Source organism: Sphaeramia orbicularis, chromosome 7, assembly GCF_902148855.1.
Source record: "Sphaeramia orbicularis chromosome 7, fSphaOr1.1, whole genome shotgun sequence".
Lineage (NCBI taxonomy): Eukaryota > Metazoa > Chordata > Actinopteri > Kurtiformes > Apogonidae > Sphaeramia > Sphaeramia orbicularis.
The window spans coordinates 45,254,432-45,274,249 of record NC_043963.1 but is presented as its reverse complement, the minus strand read 5'-3'; the positions used below and the strand labels follow the sequence as shown (position 1 = coordinate 45,274,249).

At 42.4% G+C, this 19,818-nt stretch overlaps 1 long non-coding RNA gene, 2 other non-coding genes and 1 pseudogene across 3 annotated transcripts; all 4 read right to left on the bottom strand.

Annotated features, from left to right (window-relative positions):
* The window catches only part of LOC115422481 (NACHT, LRR and PYD domains-containing protein 12-like), a 53,365-nt pseudogene that overhangs the window by 5,957 nt on the left and 27,590 nt on the right, over positions 1–19,818 (bottom strand).
* Positions 11,680–13,666, bottom strand: LOC115423153 (uncharacterized). Its single transcript, XR_003935918.1, has 3 exons — positions 13,451–13,666; positions 12,952–12,982; positions 11,680–11,805 (listed from the first exon to the last, which is right to left on the bottom strand). It is a non-coding gene; the product is annotated as an uncharacterized LOC115423153 (long non-coding RNA).
* On the bottom strand, positions 14,185–14,303 carry LOC115423260 (5S ribosomal RNA). Its single transcript, XR_003935933.1, has one exon. It is a non-coding gene; the product is annotated as a 5S ribosomal RNA (ribosomal RNA).
* LOC115423266 (5S ribosomal RNA) lies at positions 15,530–15,648 on the bottom strand. The gene has a single exon (XR_003935939.1). It is a non-coding gene; the product is annotated as a 5S ribosomal RNA (ribosomal RNA).

The following is a 19,818-nucleotide window of genomic DNA, read 5'->3' as shown; positions in this document are numbered from 1 at the left end:
CTGAAACCAGACCACAGATCATATCACACAGTTCAGCATCTCCAAGGCCGAAAAACTAGACAGAGACTTTTCTGTGGTTGGACAGTGTGAATTATAGTTCTTATGTGTCACACAACACATTTCCCCTCCTGCTCAATGATACCCTGCCGACACAGGGATCAGTTTTGAGGTGAAACTTTGTTTTTTCAAAAAATGTGTAAAAAAAAATGCAAAAGAAAATGGAATGACATTAATTATCACTGAAATCTACTGAGCTTGTGCACTTATACAGCCTCAACCTGGTGCCTCATGACTCATTGCCATGTGAAATAACAGAAAGAAAAGACCAACATACTAATATTTCAGAGACAAGTCCACGAAACAAAGAATCCTTCTCCTGGACAACATGACTTTTCCAGGATTCCTCCAGACCAATAAAAGGTCTTTAAAACCCTTGTACCGCAAACAACAGACTTGATGAAACCCTTTAGATCTGCAGATTAAATAATGCGTTGTCTGGATCTAAAGGTCCAGAAGTCTCACCTCTGTGGTGACAGAGCTGTGCAGGGATGGCAGGATCTCGTCCACACTTTGAATCAGGCTGCGGAGAGTGACGCCCACCACCTGGAGATGAGGGGAGGGACGGACAGGGAGGAGGAGATACAAGGTCAAAGGGCCAAGAAGATAAAACCACACCACTTTAAACAACACCTTCACTTTGGCTGAAAAAAAAAGGAGAAGTTTGGTGATTTTCTTCCCTTTTGTTATTGAAAACAAAGCCTATTAAGAGGCTACTGTCATGGAAAAATTCATCCTGAAAACATTCCAATATCACTTCTATACCGGTGCCGTAGAGCTACACTGTGTCTCAAACCCATAAACCCATAAAAATCCATCCTGTATCTTCCTTGAATGAGCAGGTTCACAGAAACTTGTATACCTGTCTTATGTGTTTCACCTAGATGGAATGTTCAGCTTACCTGGAAAAGAAAAATTACACTACATCACTGGTAGCTGTTAGTGAAAATATAGTAGTATGTAGCACGAAGAGTACACTGGTTGTTTTTAAAGTTACTTCAGGGACCATATTCATAAAATGAATGAACAGGAAATGATTAGAAGTATGAGAGTTTCCTTTGAATTTGTCGTTAAAGCTGAGATTAGAGTTTAAGATAAGGTTGAAGGCAGTGGTGGGCCGTCAGGGCCTGCAAGGCCTTCTCTGCTGACCTAAAAAAATATCTGAATCACAGACTGATGTTCACGATATTTTGTCCATGAATACTTTTTAAATAATTCCAAATGGTCTGTCCATTTCCTTTCATAGCTTTTCCCCTGGTTGTGCTGCTACCCAACATGTATTTTCATATTAAAGCATTTAACCAATCACATTTCAGACTTCATTTGTGCCAGTCAGGGTCAAAGTCAAAGAAATCTGCGTGGAAGCCTTCACAATCAGTTCTGCGGGCTCTGTAGCAAAACATAAGTGTCGATGAAACTTTTACTTCAACCAATCAGATTTTGAGTTGGCGACACCAAGGCCCTCTAACAGGCGTACGGTAACGTCAACATATTCTCACCCTTTGATTGGATAGTCAGAGAGTGTACTAGCCAAAGCTAGAAAACTGCATAGTAAGAAACATGAAAAGAAATATAGTTGTGTTGGTTAAATAGCTGTTTTGCAAACCCACAATGGGTGAAGGAGGAGAAGAAATGGATTTGTTTGCAGATTTATTGTCAAAGCCAATTTAAAGACGGACTTTTGAAGAAAAGCTGTACATCGTTAAGAAAGGTCGCTGTCACAGGGTGTCCCCCAAGGTTCGGTGCTTGGCCCCCTCCTTTTCATCCTCTACATTCTCCCCCTTGAGTGTCTGTCCTTCTCTCCCATTTTGTACATTCACTACCGCCCCATGTGAGCGGAAGAGGTTCCAAAGGAATTTATAAGACTTGAAGGTCTGATGCCCCACACGCTGACTGCACCAAACACAGAGGTTTGCAACATTACGGCAGCGGCGGGCTGTCAGGGCCCGCAAGGCCTTCTCTGTCGGCCTCAAGAAATATCTGAATCACAGACTGATGCTCATTATATTTTGTCCATGAACACTTATTCAATAATTCCAAATGGAAAGTCCGCTTCCTTTCGTAGCTTCAATCCAAAATTAACTCCATCTACAGTAGCCTCCATACCTGCGCCACCTCCCCCCGTGCCCCCCCCCCACCCCCACTGCTCAGCCATTATCTCAGTTCTCTCCCATCTCTCCTGCTCAAGTTTCCCAGTTGATGACCGACATGAAGACACCCACCTGCACCCTGGACCCCATCCCATCCAAGCTACTTAAGACCTGCCTTCCTGTCCTTTCCTCACTCATCACTTCCATTATCAACTCCTCCTCCTGCTCCGGATCAGTCCCTGACATCCTGACACTAGCCGCCATCACTCCCATTCTTAAGAAACCTGGACTCCACCCTGACATTCCTTCCAACTTTCGCCCCATCTCCAGCCTTCCCCTGCTCTCTAAAATACTCCAGCGTGCCGCAGCTTTTCAGCTCCAAACCCACCTCACCTCCATTAACCTCTTTGAAACATTTCACTCCGCCTTTCGCTCCAAACAAAGTACTGAAACAGCCCTCCTCCAAATATCAAACCACCTCCTCCTCCTCTCCGCCGACTCTGGCCATATAACCATCCTCCACCTATCCTCCTAGACCTCACCGCTGCCTTCGACACCATCCGCCACTCCATCCTCCTCTCACGTCTTGAGAAAACACTCCACATCGCTGACTCCGCACTCACCTGGATCAAATCCTACCTCTCCAACCCATTCATCCACGTAAATTACCACTCCTCCTCCATCGCTCCCCTGTCACAGGGTGTCCCCCAAGGTTCGGTGCTTGGCCCCCTCCTTTTCATCCTCTACATCCTCCCCCTTGGCAACACCATTCGTCGTCACGGCCTCAAGTTCCACTGCTATGCTGATGACGCTCAACTTTGCATATCCTCCCAATCCATCATCTCCTCCACCCTCTCAAACTGCCTCTCTGAAATAAAAACCTGGATGCAAGCCAGCTACCTCAAACTCAACTGCCATAGATCTGACCGCTTAATCATCGGCCCCAGATCCCTTACCCAGTCCATCCCTGACATATGTCTCACTCTTGACAAGTCATCACTGACTCCCTCGTCCGCCACCCGAAACCTTGGAATCATCTTCGACAATAATCATCGGCCCCAGATCCCTTACCCAGTCCATCCCCGACATATGTCTCACTCTTGACAAGTCATCACTGACTCCCTCGTCCGCCACCCGAAACCTTGGAATCATCTTCGACAATAACCTCAGTTTTGAAGAGCGCATCAAACAGGTCACAAAAACTTCCTTCTTTCACCTGAAAAACATAGCCCGTCTCCGTCCATCTCTTTCCCTTCCTGCAGCTGAAACACTCATTCACGCTTTCATCACCTCCGGACTCCACCATTGTAATAGCCTTCTCTATGGTCTACCCTCAAAACTTCTCAAAAAACTCCAGCTCATTCAAAACTCTGACGCCCGTCTCCTCACCCACACCCGGTCACGTCAACACATCACCCCCCTCCTCCAACACCTCCACTGCCTCCCTGTCAAACACAGAATAACATCCTCCTCCTCACCCACAAAGCCCTACAACACCAGCCCCCCCACACCGCATCGACCTACTTCAGCCCCATGCCCCCCCGCACCCTCCGATCCTCCTCTGCTCATCTCCTCGCCCCACCATTAAAAACCAAGCACCGAACCTGGGGGGACAGAGCTTTTTCTATTGCGGCCCCAACCCTTTGGAACTCTCTCCCACCTACCGTCCGACACTGCTCCGACCTCAACACCTTCAAATCCCTTTTAAAAACTCACTTATTTAAGATGGATTTTAATCTTTAACTGTTTCATTTATCTATATACCTGCCTCCTGCACCTGCTTTTAACCGCTTTTAATGTGACTGGTTCCTGTTTTTACCTGCTGTATGTAAAGTGTCTCTGAGTTCCATGAAAAGCGCTAGAAAAATAAAATGTAGTATTGTTATTGTTATTATCGCTGTTTTGTCAACCCACAATGGCTGAAGGAGGAGAAGAAAAGGATTTGGATGCAGATTTATTGTCAAAGCCATTTCCAAGATGGGCTTTTCAAGTAAAGCTGAGAATAAGAAAGGTCGGACAATTCCCAAGCTAGCAAACCGGTCACAACCAGGGAAAGGATTTGCCTGTCACTTTCACTCCACTAACTACGACCGGTACCCACACGGGTAATCTGTACAACAGAGTAGCTGAACTCTTTTTGAGGAAAGAAAGGAGGATGGATTTGGTGTGCCGATCATCAGAATTTTTGGTGAGTAATATGTTGTTATTTTCCTAAATAGTATTGCGAGTTAATCAGGTTTTTATTGATGCTTTTTTTCTGTGTGCCGCAGCTGTAGCTGCAGTAGAAGGAGACTTGTGCACCCCGGGTTGGTTTATTCAGTACAGGCATTTATTGTGGCTACAGGAGTTAGCTTTCTGCCACGCAACGGCTCCTTATACAGCATTTCTGCAAAAAAGATGGTTTTTGTAACCATAAAATAGTTAGTGAGGGGTGGATTGATACAGACAGAGCAATACCGAAGGCCTAGGAGTGAAATGCACGGTCCGCCACTGCATTACAGAGATAGAGGTCATTGCAGGAGGATAACAAAACCATGGCGTCGCAACACATCTGAGGGTTACTATGTGAAACTTTGCTTTTGCCGTGGCCGTAAGCATCCCACCGCCATATTCCCCCTCCTTCAGACACTGAGTATACGCACAAACTGCTATTTGCAGCTTGGTTCCACGCTTTCGGTGCATTCATTCCAGGCCGGTGTGTTCATTGTAACTCTTTCAGAGATGATTTAGATCACTTTGTATGTCCTTTGCCACTTAAATACTGAGTGCTTTAGATTTCACATGTGGGAAAACATAGGGGAAAACCTGCTCTTCACTGTGATGAAATCTATAAAGAGGGTGAATATGACAGCCCCCCTCGCTTACGGCCATACCACCCTGAACACGCCCACATCTGTGGAGTTCTGAATGGAGTGAGTGGCTGCAGGAGAGGAAGAAAGGCTTCCTCATCGTTTTGTTAGTTTATGTAGTTTTATTTTTCAGTTGTTTGTGATAAGCAAGCCCAGCGGTGTTTTTGCTGCACCGCTGGGAGGGCGAATTTAATTTTCTTTATTTCTCATCAATATGGATGGGAAAGGACAGCGGCGGCGTTTAACGCCAGAAAAAGAGTCATTAAAAATGAAAGAAACGAAGAATATGAAAAAGAACAACCTAATGAAGATGACAGTGAATAGAAGATTTGATGAGAATGTGAGTTTGAATGACGTGGCAGTGGATGATCTGACGGAAATGAATATGACAAAGGCAAGTGGCAACGAATATGACAATGGATCTGCGAAAACAAATGAGAAGGAATCTGGAGAAGTTTTGGAAAATGAAGGAAATGATGACACAACAGGAGCGGAGGATGAATTTACCATGGTGGAAAGAAGAAAAAAGAAACTGAATCGGAGCATGAAAGTGAACGATGTAGTTAATGAGAAAGACGAACCTTTGAATGAGAACGGAAAAGTGCAAAGAGAAAACGGAATGGAAGATGAAGAAAATGTGAAAAATAATGACAATGTTGAAAGAAACAGAATGAGAGAAAGACATAAAGTGGATTACAACAGAGAATGGACTGTTCAGATTGAATGTGAAGGAATCAACGGACTGAACGTAATGACACTGATAAAAGAAATTGAGAAGGTGGTTGGCGTTGGAGCGCTGTTGGCTCTCAGACCCAGACCGAACAGACAGTATGAGGCCACCCTCAACTCAGAACAAGCCTGTGAAAGAATAGAGGATGGACTTACTTATGAAGGACACTATATTGAAGTTAAAAGGGTGTCACATCTGCCATCAGACATTAGTCTGGTTTTGTCTGTCTTGTGTGTTTTGTCTGTCACTTCCTGTTTTATTTTGTTAAGTTCTCCTCATGTGTCATGTGTGGTGTCTTTGCTTCCTTTCCCTAATCATTTCCACCTGTGTGTGATTACCTGTCCCCGTCCTGATTTGTTCCACCTGTGTCTCATTGTCTTCCCTCCCTCTTGTGTATTTAAGCCCTGTGTTTTCCCCTGTCCTGTGCCAGTTCGTATTGCCTAGTGTGTTACTTACTTGCATTTTTTTGGCTCCTGTTTGTCTGTCTGCCTGTTTTTTGACCTGGATTGTTTCTCAAGACCTCTGCCTTTTGCCCGACCCCTGTCTGTGCCTCAGCTGCTGTTGCTTCAACGTGTGTTCGATCTTTTACCTGTTTTACTGGTACGTGAGCTAGTCTGTTCCCAATGTACTGTTGCCTATCCGTTTGCCTCACTGTGTATGACCTGGTCTGTTTACTGACATCCCTATGCTCTCCCCAAGTCGGATACCCGATGTGTTTTTTTCGGTTCGGGCTGTGAAGGTCCGTCTCCGGTCCGCCTCACAAACCTGGTGAAGAACCCTGAACTCTGTAACCTCAAGAATCTGTATTCTTTCACTATCCAAGACTTGTCAGTTAAACCTGTGTTTAATAAACACTGTAAACTTTTACGCCTGCTTCTGGGTCTTGCATTTGGGTTCAGTCCTTGTACTCAAATCAGTCTGTTTGCCAACAACCGTGGTCAATATTTTTAAACATTTAGTGGTGGATTTTATCTGGCAAGGCAAGCCATCAAAGGTGAAATATAAGACTGATCGGGACAGTGGAGGAGGGGGGTCTGGGATTGCTTGACCCCATCCTAAGGCTGAAGGCCCTAAGAGTTAAAACGGTGAAGATCTTTTTTTTTTTTGGGGTAATGATAAGAAGGAATGGAAAGAAACAATGCTGTATTACTTAAACAAAGTTGGTGGTCTGGGGTCTTCAGCCTTATGGATGGGGTTGAAAAATAATGTTAACAGGCATCCCAGAGTTTTATAGAAAGGTTTTAAGGGCGTGGGTCAGTTTTAAAGAAAGTTTGCACATAAATCCAGTGGGGAGGGAGGCGATTTTAAACCAACCACTGTTTTTAAATCCAAATTTGAAGATTGGCCGGGGTTTTGATTGGATGACTTGGTACAGAGCAGGTTTTAGGAAGGTCAGAGATCTCTTTTATGAGGTAAGGCCAGGGCTCTTACCACTTCAAGCTTTTATAGATGATTTGAAGGAAATAAAGGAAGATTATGAAAATGATAAAATTAAAAAAGACTTACACACATTAATAAGTGCTATACCAAAGAAATGGAGACAACAAATTGATACGACAAATGAAAAGGATAAAACAGAGAATTTTGAAATTGTTTGTAAGGCAGTAAATCAAGTGTGGGACTTTTGTGTGCTGAAAAAAATTTTATTTGTTTTTTAGACACCTTGAGTTTGGAGAACCCACATCAAACAGATATTGGGTAGGAGTACTTGAAAATATAAAAAAGGAAGAAATATGGAAAAATATAAGACAAAGTCTAAAATGTCCAATTTTAGAGAACTTTGATTTTATGCTTGGCCACAACTGTGTTTTAAATGAAATGAGATTATTTAAAATGGGTTTTGTGAACAGTGATATGTGTCAAATATGTGAAAAAGAAGGGATGAAACACATGTTCTATTGTGAGAAATTAAGATGTTTGGAGGGGAGATTGAAGAAATTAATAATTGAGTTTGGTGAAACAGAGGAATATGTTGGAAAAAAACGGGGAAAACTGTTCTTGTTCGGAGCTGTCGAAAAACACAAGAAAAACAATCAAGCAATTCAGCTGATTTTGGCAGTTGCAAGGCATACAGTGTGGGTAAGGGGAGCAATGGCAAGACAAAAGGGGAAAGTAATTGATATTTGTAATTTATTTAACATTAAATTATTGCGACTATTGGAAACATTGTATGCCTACTTTAGTAAAAAAGATTTGGATGTTTTTATAAAAGTTTTTATCTCTACCAACCCTTTTACTGGATTGACACGGGAGGGGGTAGTTTTAAAACTGCCAAATTGTTCTTAATTTGCTTGGTTGTTTTTAAGTTGTGGCTTATGTATTGATCCTGTTTTATTTGCACATGCACTTTAAAATTAATGGTCATTTTTCTATTTGTATTTTGTCAGTTTTCTTCTTTTGACATGGATTGATGTAGATTATTTGATGGAAATGTAATATGTTTTTTGACTGAATGAATCAATAAAAAAAAAAAAAAAAATCTCGTCTGATCTAAGACGCAAAGGAGGGACAGGCCTGGTCAGTACTTGGGTAGGAGACCACCTGGGAACGGCTCATGACCCCCCCAAGTCCCTATTGCTCAACCTGGAATCGATTGAAACAGTAATCAGATTGGATGCCTCCATCTGGTGGTAAATCAAGATACTGCAAAAAAGTGGGCCAATTTCAATGATCTCTGTCCATACACATATTCATTCACATTCTGTTACTGATATAATTATTTCTATTGTGTTTTATTTACCTAGATGGAACGGATAAGATTTCATTTGTCATTGATAAGATTCAATTTGTATTCTGAATATGGTGTTGGCCTATGTAATAAATCATTTACGCATGTATAATACATTCTAGAAAAAAATACATTATCTGACAAATTGGTGGAGCAAATAAAGATATGGTTAATCCAAAATGCACTTGATTGAGATATAATGTAGATGTTAGAAATGGAAAAAGATGGAATTTGTTGATTAAACAAGCTTTATTTATTAAAATATGCAAACATGTTTACACATTAAAAATATGAAATAAACATTTTTATATATCTTTTTTTTAAATTCAAACGCATAATGATGATGGTACTAAGTAATCGTACACAATTGTACAAAGTTCACTTCTGTAGCAGAGCAAGTGCATTTCCAGCTGTAAAAAGTGCAGTTGAGAAGAAACCTCTTACATATTCAGAGCAGCAGGTACACTAGAATACAGAGGTTGCATTTGAGAAATGCGTGGCATGGAAAAATAACTACAGAGTATTTGAAGATGTGAAAATACAACAGTCTACATCAATAAAACAGTGCAATAATATAGACACACAAGGGATTGTTAACAAGTTATAAGTCAGTTTTGATACACGTATCATGAGTATGTGCAGACATAAAAGTAAATTAAACACAGTACAATAAATTAGGGTCCTCCATTGTACTTGTCAGTATGTGCAGACATCAAAGTACAACTTGTACGTTGTTTATATCAGTTAAACACAGTACAATAAATTAGACCACATAAGGGTTTGTGAACAAGTTAGAAGTCAGTTTTGAAATGCGTGACATGAAAAAAAACAAAAAACAAAAAAAAAAGTAAGTGTAGACATGAAAATACAACTTGTATGCAGTGTATATCAGTAAGACATAGTGCAATAAAATAGACAACACAAGGGTTTGTAAACAAGTTATGTCAGTTTTGTTGTGGATTAGGATTAGCGTGAGTGCCTGATTTGTGTTCACATTTTGACAAGTACATGAGTTGCATAGTGTGACATTTAGTATACTGTAACTCAGTGTTTGTGGCTTCATAGATGGCAGTTGTGCACTTGATCCCAAAATGAGTGAGTCCAGTGCAGAACCACAGATACAGACACAGATAGACTTTAGTGCCACACATCAGCGCTGGTGGTATTCTTACAGCAAAGTCCAAAGGAGAAAAGAAGAAATTATTTACAAAAAAAAGGGGGTGGGGTGGGTGGGAGTATATACATATGTACATGCATAGGCCTAAGATGGAGTAGGTGGGAGGGTTGTAGGGAGGACAAGTCTGGGCCTGGAGTGGACTGGACTGTAGAACCAGGAAGAGGTGGATTAGCTGGGATGGAATGTGGTGGGCAGTGACTACAGGGTTTCTCTCTCTCCATATAGTGTTTTGTTTTTTTTGTTTTGTTTTCTCTCTCTTTTTCTCTTAGGGGTAGCGAAGAAGGCCAGCATGTTGGGCAGCGCCCCCCTGACAGACGACGGAGGTGGAGATGGGTGGAACTCCATCTGCTCCTTCAAGAGCCTCCTCTCCACGGTCCCCCCCTCTCACGCTCTTGTAGTGGGAGGCCCTTGTGAAGAGGCCGTGCATCTCGCTGCCCTTCAGCCACCCGATGTTGGGAGTGGCAATGCCCGGTGCTTGGGCAGAGGCAGGGGGCTGCTCCCAAAACTTCTGCCAGTCCTCCAGCAAAACCGCACCAGGCTCTGAGGCAGCAGAGCTCTCCTCCAGGGATGGGGGTCTGGGCCGGCCCTCAGTGTCCTGACTCCCAGCTGGAGTGAGCTCCCCCCAGGTGGTGAGCTGGGTGCACACCGCAGCCTCAGACTCCTCCAGGATGTTCTCTGACAAAGAGATTGAATAAAAAAAATAAGTTGGAACGGCACTGCTAAATACACGCTACACTAATGAATTTGACGTGGCTCTAGCACACAGCGGTAACAGCTCCAGAGCAGAACACTACAGTCTTTTCTTGTTCATTTCAATGTAAACCATATTACCTGTGGCAGCCAACAGCTCTGCATCGCTGGCATAGTTGGGATCCTGCTCAAACTGGGAGACCGCAGACTCTGCCCGTTGAGCTTTTGACTGCTGTAACTGCAGAAAATAAACAAACCATTGTAGACAAATGACATGTCAAATTAAATTGATCTCCTGCAGAAAGTGCTGTATGTTTGCTTGCTCCGTGCAAAGCCACCTCATTGAACATTAAAGGGCTATGTATACCTTGATGGTGCCTCCCATCTCACAGTCTATGAGATTAACATAGGATTAAAGGTAGGAAGTAGGATTAAATAAATTTATACTTCTTCCTACTCCTTTTCGATAATGCAAAATTCAGACTTGTATGTGCCTGAAGATGGATTCTGTCCATTTAAATGTTATTTTGTTTATGTCTTAATTTCCTTTATTATTTTTATTTTCTTTACATGTTCAAAATAAAATAAATAAATAAATAAAAAATAACATGACTTAAATCTGCACTTTTTGGTGAAATCTTTTCTTTTTATCTTAATCTGAATACAATGTGTGTTGTGATATACTTGTTTTCATCTGTTGTTTTTTTTTTTGTGACCGAGTGAATGACAAGTTGATTGTGTTTGTAGATTAGGCCTATAGATAGAGTACTAAAAAAGATACAATATGAATAACATTATGGACAACTCAGATATTTGAACTCACGACCAATACGCCTACAAAACTTAAAATAAACCGCTTCAGTGTTATTTTGTTGAAAATTAATATCATATAATTAATATTACCATATAATATACTAAATATAGAAAGCATCATATAATACAATAAATATAAGAAATATCATATAACCAATAATATATAAAATTGAGACTTGTTTTTAAAACTCTGGTGCTTATTACTGTGCAACTGCTCACTGACTGCTGAGTGCATCTCACCTCTAGTCTTCTGTCCAGGCGCAGGTGACAGCAGGGAACTCTCTGGCGTACTCCAGCATGCGCTGCTTCTGCCGCTGCAGGACCTCCTTCTGCTTCTGCCACTGCAGGACCTGGTCCTGCTTCTGCCACTGCAGGACCTGGTTCTGCTTCTGCCACTGCAGGACCTGGTTCTGCTTCTGCCACTGCAGGACCTGGTTCTGCTCCCCTTTCTGGCAGAAATCGAAGAGCAGCTAGACCAGCCAGCCCACGTTGTTCTCCAGGAGCCACTGCAGCATCTGCCCGCCGTACTTCCCGAACGTGAGCACCGGCCGGCCTCGCCACACCTCCCCCCCGGCCCTCTTGGACGCCGCCTCGGCCCGCTTGGGGTCCAGCCAGACAGGGTCCGGGACGGCACAGGGGGCCCCTGCCACAGCCTTGGCTGCATCTGAGCTCTGCAGAGATCAAATAAAACTGCCTTTTATTAATGCAAGAAGACAACTTGCCAATTTCAGTTATCTCTTTCCACACACATATTTATTCACATTCTATTACTGATATAATTATTTCTACTATGTTTCATTTACCTAGATGGAACAGATAAGATTTCATTTGTCACTGATAAGATTCAATTTGTATTCTGAACATGGTGTTGGCCTATGTATTAAATCACTTTCACATGTATAATACATTATAGAAAAAATTACGTTATCTGACAAATTGGTGAAGATATGGTTAATCCAAAAAGCACAGTTTATTGAGATATAATGTAGAAGATGTTAGAAATGGAATCCATCCTTGTGCTTTCCATCTTTTTCAGTAACACAGGAAAACATTTTGGTGAAATCACTTTAATCTAAATCAATATTGTTATGTATGTATATGTGTTTTTGTTTGTTTTGTTTTTGTTCTTTTTAGTTTTTATTGATATCTGGTATTAATATCCGGTAGGAAAAGTTGAAAATGGGTATTATTATATTAGTGTATATAGGAAAAAGGATGTGTGATATTGTTACACTACTCTTATTATTGTTGTTGTTGTTGCTATTATTATTATTAACAATATTCATACAAAATAATAATTGCTACATAATGATCATAAGGAAAAGAAATATGGGGTAGGAGTACATAAGTTTTTACTTCTTCCTACTCCTTTTTAAGCATGTATAATTTCATTTCATTTGTTTTATTTACATTCATATTATTCTTATTATTCTTATTTATTTACTATTACTATTGTTATTTATGTATTTATGTTGTTGTGTGTTTGCTTATCAACCATTTCTGTACCAGTACTTATATTTTGTTGGTTGATTTTTTGTTTTGATTTCACTGTCTACATGCTTGAAATAAAGATTTAATTCATTCATTCATATTCAATAGCCCACAGTATGTATAGATTTAATACACTGCAGTATAAGCTGAAGAAGTCATACATTTTTCTACTATAGGCAAAAAAAAAAACCCACAGGTGTAACTACAATAAAATTCATTTGAAAGTTTTCTCTGAAAGTTTATTTGATGCACACACATAGTACAGCTTTTATAAAGGCTACTTGTACAGAAAGCCAGTAGCCTGCTTTGAAAAAAAGTGGTCTTACCATTCTTTCTCTATAGTTTTCATCTGTTTCTCTGTACAACAGAAAATATCAGAATATTAGTCACAATGTAAGCTCAAGGAGATAAACAACATAAAGTACACCGCAAGCCCCCTCTGGGGGGGGAGGGGGGGAGGGAGGGGTACGTAAACACCGAATCAGCGGACACGTTACCTAGCATTAACACGGACGAGTTGTCAGTACGTTGTCATTACACACTAAATACCCAAATCATTCGTTTGACAGCATTAGTGTTGTCAGGTACTACATTTTTCTGAGGGAGATATGAGCTGTCAAGTCAACTTTTGGATCATCGGTCGGACAATTCAGCCGGCTAGCATGCTAACAAGATACGAACAGCAGGTAAGCTGTCATGACACATAAAAAAACCGAATCATATATTTGTCTATGTCGGTGTTGTCGATTACTAATTTTCAATGAATCATTTGTCAAAATTATGATAAATGCTATAAGGAAAAGTGAGAGTAGGAATAACCCTTACCTCAGCGACCGCTGGAAATGAATAAATCCAGTTCTCGCTCAATGATTGGTGGGTTGAGCGCTAAACTGGTCCGTGCTCAACTGCGCTCAGCAGCGCTCAACCATTGGTCGGTTGAGCGTCGGATAGGGACTTGGAAGAGGATTCGCCTGGGAACACCAGGTGCTGTAAGCTTTTACCCTCTTCTGTGGGCCCAGCACAGGGCGCTGCTGCTTCACCCTTTGACGGGAGAAAACGACACATTGATTCACTCCAAAACTCAGGGAGTGCCATGAAGACGGGTACCAAAAGTCTGGATGCATGGAAAGGAAAGACAGGAGAAGGAAAGGATGGTGCTGTTGTGGCTTCAGCCGTTTTCCCCCTTTCCAGCCAAAAACAGTCAAGAAAAACCCCCACTGGACGGCCGCAAAGGTCTTTACTGTTTCTGTTAAGCCCTTTCAAAATGCCAATAGGTTTCCTTTGTCCACTCTGAATGAATCCAAAGAAAGGAGAGGTTTAGAGAGTGCCAACTAAAACAAAATGTTCCCGTAAAGACATGTTCTTTTTCAAAGACCAATCAAGGTGAAAAGTTAGAATTTTCTCCTCTTCGCAAAGACTCTGAGGCTTTGGCGTCTGTGGCCATCACAGCTTTGGTTTTTCGGGAATGAACTGATTTGGATTCTTCTCTTGTTGATAAACTGCTGGTTGGTGAAGCGGCAGCAGCAGCACCCTCTGCTGGTCACCCAGAAAAGTGTAAAAGCTTACAGCACCTGGTATTCCCAGGCGGTCTCCCATCCAAGTACTGACCAGGCCCGACCCTGCTTGGCTTCCGAGATCAGACGAGATCGGGCATGTTCAGGGTGGTATGGCCGTAAGCGAGAGAATTTCTCCGTCTCTCCCGTTTTCTACATTCACTACCGCCCCATGTGAGCGGACGAGGTTCCGAAGGAATCTCAAACACTTGAAGGTCTGACGCCCCACACGCTGACTGCACCAAACACAGAGGCTTGCAACATTACGGCAGTGGCGGGCTGTCAGGGCCCGCAAGGCCTTCTCTGTCGGCCTCAAAAAATACCTCAATCACAGACTGATGCTCATTACATTTTGTCCATGAACACTTATTCCATAATTCCAAATGGTCAGTCCGCTTCCTTCCGTAGCTTCAATCCAAAATTGACTCCATCTACAGTAGCCTCCGTACCTGCGCCCCCTGCGCCATCCCCCCCCCGTGCTCCCCCCGTGCACCCCCTCCACCCCCACTGCTCAGCCATTATCTCAGTTCACTCCCATCTCTCCCGCTCAAGTTTCCCAGTTGATGACCGACATGAAGATACCCACCTGCACCCTGGACCCCATCCCATCCAAGCTACTTAAGACCTGCCTTCCTGTCCTTTCCCCACTCATCGCTTCCATTATCAACTCCTCCCTCTGCTCCGGATCAGTCCCTGACATCCTGACACTAGCCGCCATCACTCCCATTCTTAAGAAACCTGGACTCCACCCTGACATTCCTTCCAACTTTCGCCCCATCTCCAGCCTTCCCCTGCTCTCTAAAATACTCCAGCGTGCCGCGGCTTTTCAACTCCAAACCCACCTCACCTCCATTAACCTCTCTGAAACATTTCAGTCCGCTTTTCGCTCCAAACACAGTACTGAAACAGCCCTCCTCAAAATGTCAAACCACCACCTCCTCCTCCTCTCCACCGACTCTGGCCGTATAGCCATCCTTATCCTCCCAGACCTCACCGCTGCCTTCCACACCATCCGCCACTCAAAGGTCTTTACTGTTTCTGTTAAGCCCTTTCAAAATGCCAATAGGTTTCCTTTGTCCACTCTGAATGAATCCAAAGAAAGGAGAGGTTTAGAGAGTGCCAACTAAAACAAAATGTTCCCGTAAAGACATGTTCTTTTTCAAAGACCAATCAAGGTGAAAAGTTAGAATTTTCTCCTCTTCGCAAAGACTCTGAGGCTTTGGCGTCTGTGGCCATCACAGCTTTGGTTTTTCGGGAATGAACTGATTTGGATTCTTCTCTTGTTGATAAACTGCTGGTTGGTGAAGCGGCAGCAGCAGCACCCTCTGCTGGTCACCCAGAAAAGTGTAAAAGCTTACAGCACCTGGTATTCCCACGCGGTCTCCCATCCAAGTACTGACCAGGCCCGACCCTGCTTGGCTTCCGAGATCAGACGAGATCGGGCATGTTCAGGGTGGTATGGCCGTAAGCGAGAGAATTTCTCCGTCTCTCCCGTTTTCTACACTCACTACCGCCCCATGTGAGCGGACGAGGTTCCGAAGGAATCTCAAACACTTGAAAGTCTGACGCCCCACACGCTGACTGCACCAAACACAGAGGCTTGCAACATTACGGCAGTGGCGGGCTGTCAGGGCCCGCAAGGCCTTCTCTGTCGGCCTCAAAAAATACCTCAATCACAGACTGATGCTCATTACATTTTGTCCATGAACACTTATTCCATAATTCCAAATGGTCAGTCCGCTTCCTTTCGTAGCTTCAATCCAAAATTGACTCCATCTACAGTAGCCTCCGTACCTGCGCCCCCTGCGCCATCCCCCCCCCGTGCTCCCCCCGTGCACCCCCTCCACCCCCACTGCTCAGCCATTATCTCAGTTCACTCCCATCTCTCCCGCTCAAGTTTCCCAGTTGATGACCGACATGAAGATACCCACCTGCACCTTGCGCCAGGCATTGGCTGAGATGACACTTCTCTGCGACATTACCCTCGCAACGGCATGGAGACAACTTTGACTGACAGCGGCACGTTCTGTTTACAAATACTGCGCTAAGTGGATCATCCGCTCATTCATCAAAGCGATTAGAGAACCAGCATATTGTACAGAGTGAAATAAATAGCATCAGGGATAGAATAATGCAAAAAGGACAAACTATAACAGCATCAGCTAAAGTCAAAGTCAAAAGTTAATAGATTATCGTAAAGACGAGGTACATACCAGAGAATTCATCAGAAGTAATTTCTATCCAGGGAAATTCTTTCTTCCATGCAGGATCAAAGCCTGTTTTCTGTTTCTTCTTATCCCTCTGCCTTCCATCTGTCTTGGCCGTTTCTGGGGCACCATCTTCGACAATGACTGTGGCAGACTCACCATTGTCAGGGCCATCGGCGTGAATATCCCGTGACTGTCTTTTCGACGCTGGCTCAAAAAACGATGCGATATTACCCTTGCATTTGGCATTGCTCCCGCACTTCGACACAGACATGATCATAGAAAAATATTCACTTGCACGAAATTAGGGATAATCGGAGCGGCACTCACACTACACGCACACACAGGCTAAATTTTACATATAATTTTCCACAAGTGATCGCTTGAGATAAATTGACTGACGTCTCATTGTATGCCAATGAGTGTAAGGCAAGTGATTTTGCCGGGCGGGTGTCAGACAATACCAAGGCACACAAAGGGGTGTTGATTATATTGTTCTCATTTCCTGTCTGCAGCGCTTTGCACCAAGACAAAGGAATAGATTTTTTCAAATTCAAATCTTGTTATCATTACGCTGGACGATCACACACACACACACAAAAAACACCACTACACTGGTTGAAAGACAGCATAGCAGGTCAAATCTCAGCGACGGGGGGGCCCCAACGTTCAATGACGCTAGCGAGAACCTTGTTTTCCTAAATAATATTGCAAGTTAATGAGATCATTATTGATGCTTTTTCTGAGTGTCGCAGCTGTAGCTGCAGTAGAAGGAGGCTTGTGCACCCCGGGTTTGTTTATTCAGTAAAGGCATTTATTGTGGCTACAGGAGTTATCTATCTGCGACGCAATGGCTCCTTATACTACATTTCTGCATAAAAGATGTTTTTATAACCATAAAATAGTTATTGAGGGGTGGATTGATTCAGACAGAGCACTACTGAAGGCCTAGGAGTGAAATGCATGGTCCACCACTGGTTAAAGGCAGTGTTGGGCAAATTACTTTTACAAAGTAATTAGTTATAGTTACTACTTACTTTCCCAAAAAATTAAGTGAATTAGTAATGGAATTACTCCTTCATAAATGTAATTAGTTACCAGGGAAAGTAATTATTGCATTACTTTTTTGAAAAACCTTCAAATATGTAAAAGGAAACTGATTTTTGAGCTTCTTTCACAGGCCAGTTTCATAAAGTAGAACAGCAGACAGGTACTTCATACCATGACTGTGGTGAGGATGGGGTCCACCAGGGCCCGGCTGGGGTCCACCAGGGCCCAGATTTTCCACCACATAAGAGCATATCTGCATTTACAGGAAGAAGACGCTCCTCCAGTTAATTCCTCATCTCCTTTTTTTAGTCGTTATTATCTCCTCCCTGATCCAGCGGTAACCGTCTCCAGTCCAGTCAGTCGGACTCTCACTCATAACTCCTCCCCTAAATTAGCTGCGCACGTAGCTGCGTTCAAGTGAATGGGGTGTGCTGCGGACAACTCAAACTCAGACATGTCATTAGTCGTTCACGTGAAGGCAGTGTGGACAACTCAAGCTCATGGACACACAGGTGAAGCGTGAAGGCAGTGTGGACAATTTGAATATAAGAACAAAACAAACATACGGTGAACATCCGTAAACGTACGGCTCGCAACAAATCGGTTCTTATCGTTCACTGAAAAGAGCCGTTCAAAAGACTCGACTCGTCCGCGAACGTCACACATCTCGCCACACCTGAGCGAGCAAGGACGGATAACAGATAGATAAATATCAGCACATGGTAACGCGCCACATTTCACTGCCGGTAACAGTAGAGGCATTGTAACGTTTCAAATAGTAATTCATTAAATTACCCGTTACTGGAAAATAATAACGGCATTAGAAACGCTACTATTTTCAATGCTGTTATTCCCAACGCTGGTTTAAGGTTATTCACAGAGTCTTAACCGTTGAAAGAGCTGCCAAGGTGAAAAGTTTTTCAGAGCAGAGAGAGGATTTTTAAGACAATGATGAAGTTTGCGTAAATATGCTGATGATGTTGCCTTGGCCAGTCTCTTACAGGAAGGAGACAGTGCCTGTAAACATCAGTATTTTACACATGTAGCACCTCTGCAGAGATAAAACACCCACATCACTGATCACAGGGCAGTGTGATGGACGCAGTCACACATAGTAACATCTCTGCAAACACACTATCACCTTACTAGTTTTCATATCTCTTTATGTCTATAAGTTTGGTTAGCAGCACATGGTCTTTAGTTGCAGTCAGTCATTTAAGATACACAGTTTAGTTAATTTTGTATTTGTTTACTTAATCGTACACTTTTGTATAGGTGCACAAATTTTAACAGTGTGGGATGACCATTAAATTATTTATGCTTTTGTAACGGGCACCGGGCTACAGCACCCGCTAACAGCTACAAGTATCCTGAAATACAGGAAAAGAAGGCTGAGACAGGCAGGCGTAGCTTGCTTCTGCTAAGTCTTCCGCATTTAATTCAATAACATTCTTTTACTGAACAATGGGAGCATTGTCTGTCTCACATTTTAAACCAGTTCACATGTCACTGTATTTTAATTGTCCCTTAGACATATTTTCATGTTCATAAAACAAATATAAAACCCACATATCGGTTTCAGTCGCAAACACATTTCGACTCTGTAGCACACAGGTGTCAAACATGCGTCCCGGGGGCCAAATCCGTCCCGCCAAAGGGTCCAGTCCAGCCCGCAGGAAGAATTTGTGAAAGGCAAAAATTACACTTAAGATATTAACAATCAATGGTATCAAAATCATTTTAATTCACCTTCCACATACAGTCCAATTAGATTTCAACTGGGTCAGACCAGTAAAATATTATCACAATAACCTATAAATTATGACAACCTCAAATTTTCTCTTTGTTAATTTTTTTGGTGTAAAAAAAGTAGAATTACATGAAAATGTTTAAATTACCAAGCTACACTTTTATTAAAAAAAAATAAAATAAAAAATAAAAAATGTGAATAACCTGAACAAATATGAACAAACGGAAATGTCTTAAGAAAAGTAAATGCAATTTTACCAATATTCTGCCTGTTACTAAATGTTTTGTGTGATTGTAATGCAATTTGTAAATGATAAACTGATAAAACAAGGTAGAATACTGTTAAAATTCCACTTGTTTCTCTTAAGACAATTTAAGTTGTTCATGTTATTCAGATTTTTAAAGAAACTTTGTAGATGTAAACCTGATCATAATATAATTTTACTTTTTCACTTATTATGTTACTAGTCTGGCCCACTGGAGATCAAACTGGGCTGAATGTGGCCCCTGAATTTAAATGAGTTTGACACCCCTGCTGTAGCACATTAACATCTCTACACTCATCTTTTACAATAACCCTGTGGTCATAATACTGCACCTTTAATGCACAGACTCAGTGCTATTCGGTATCCCT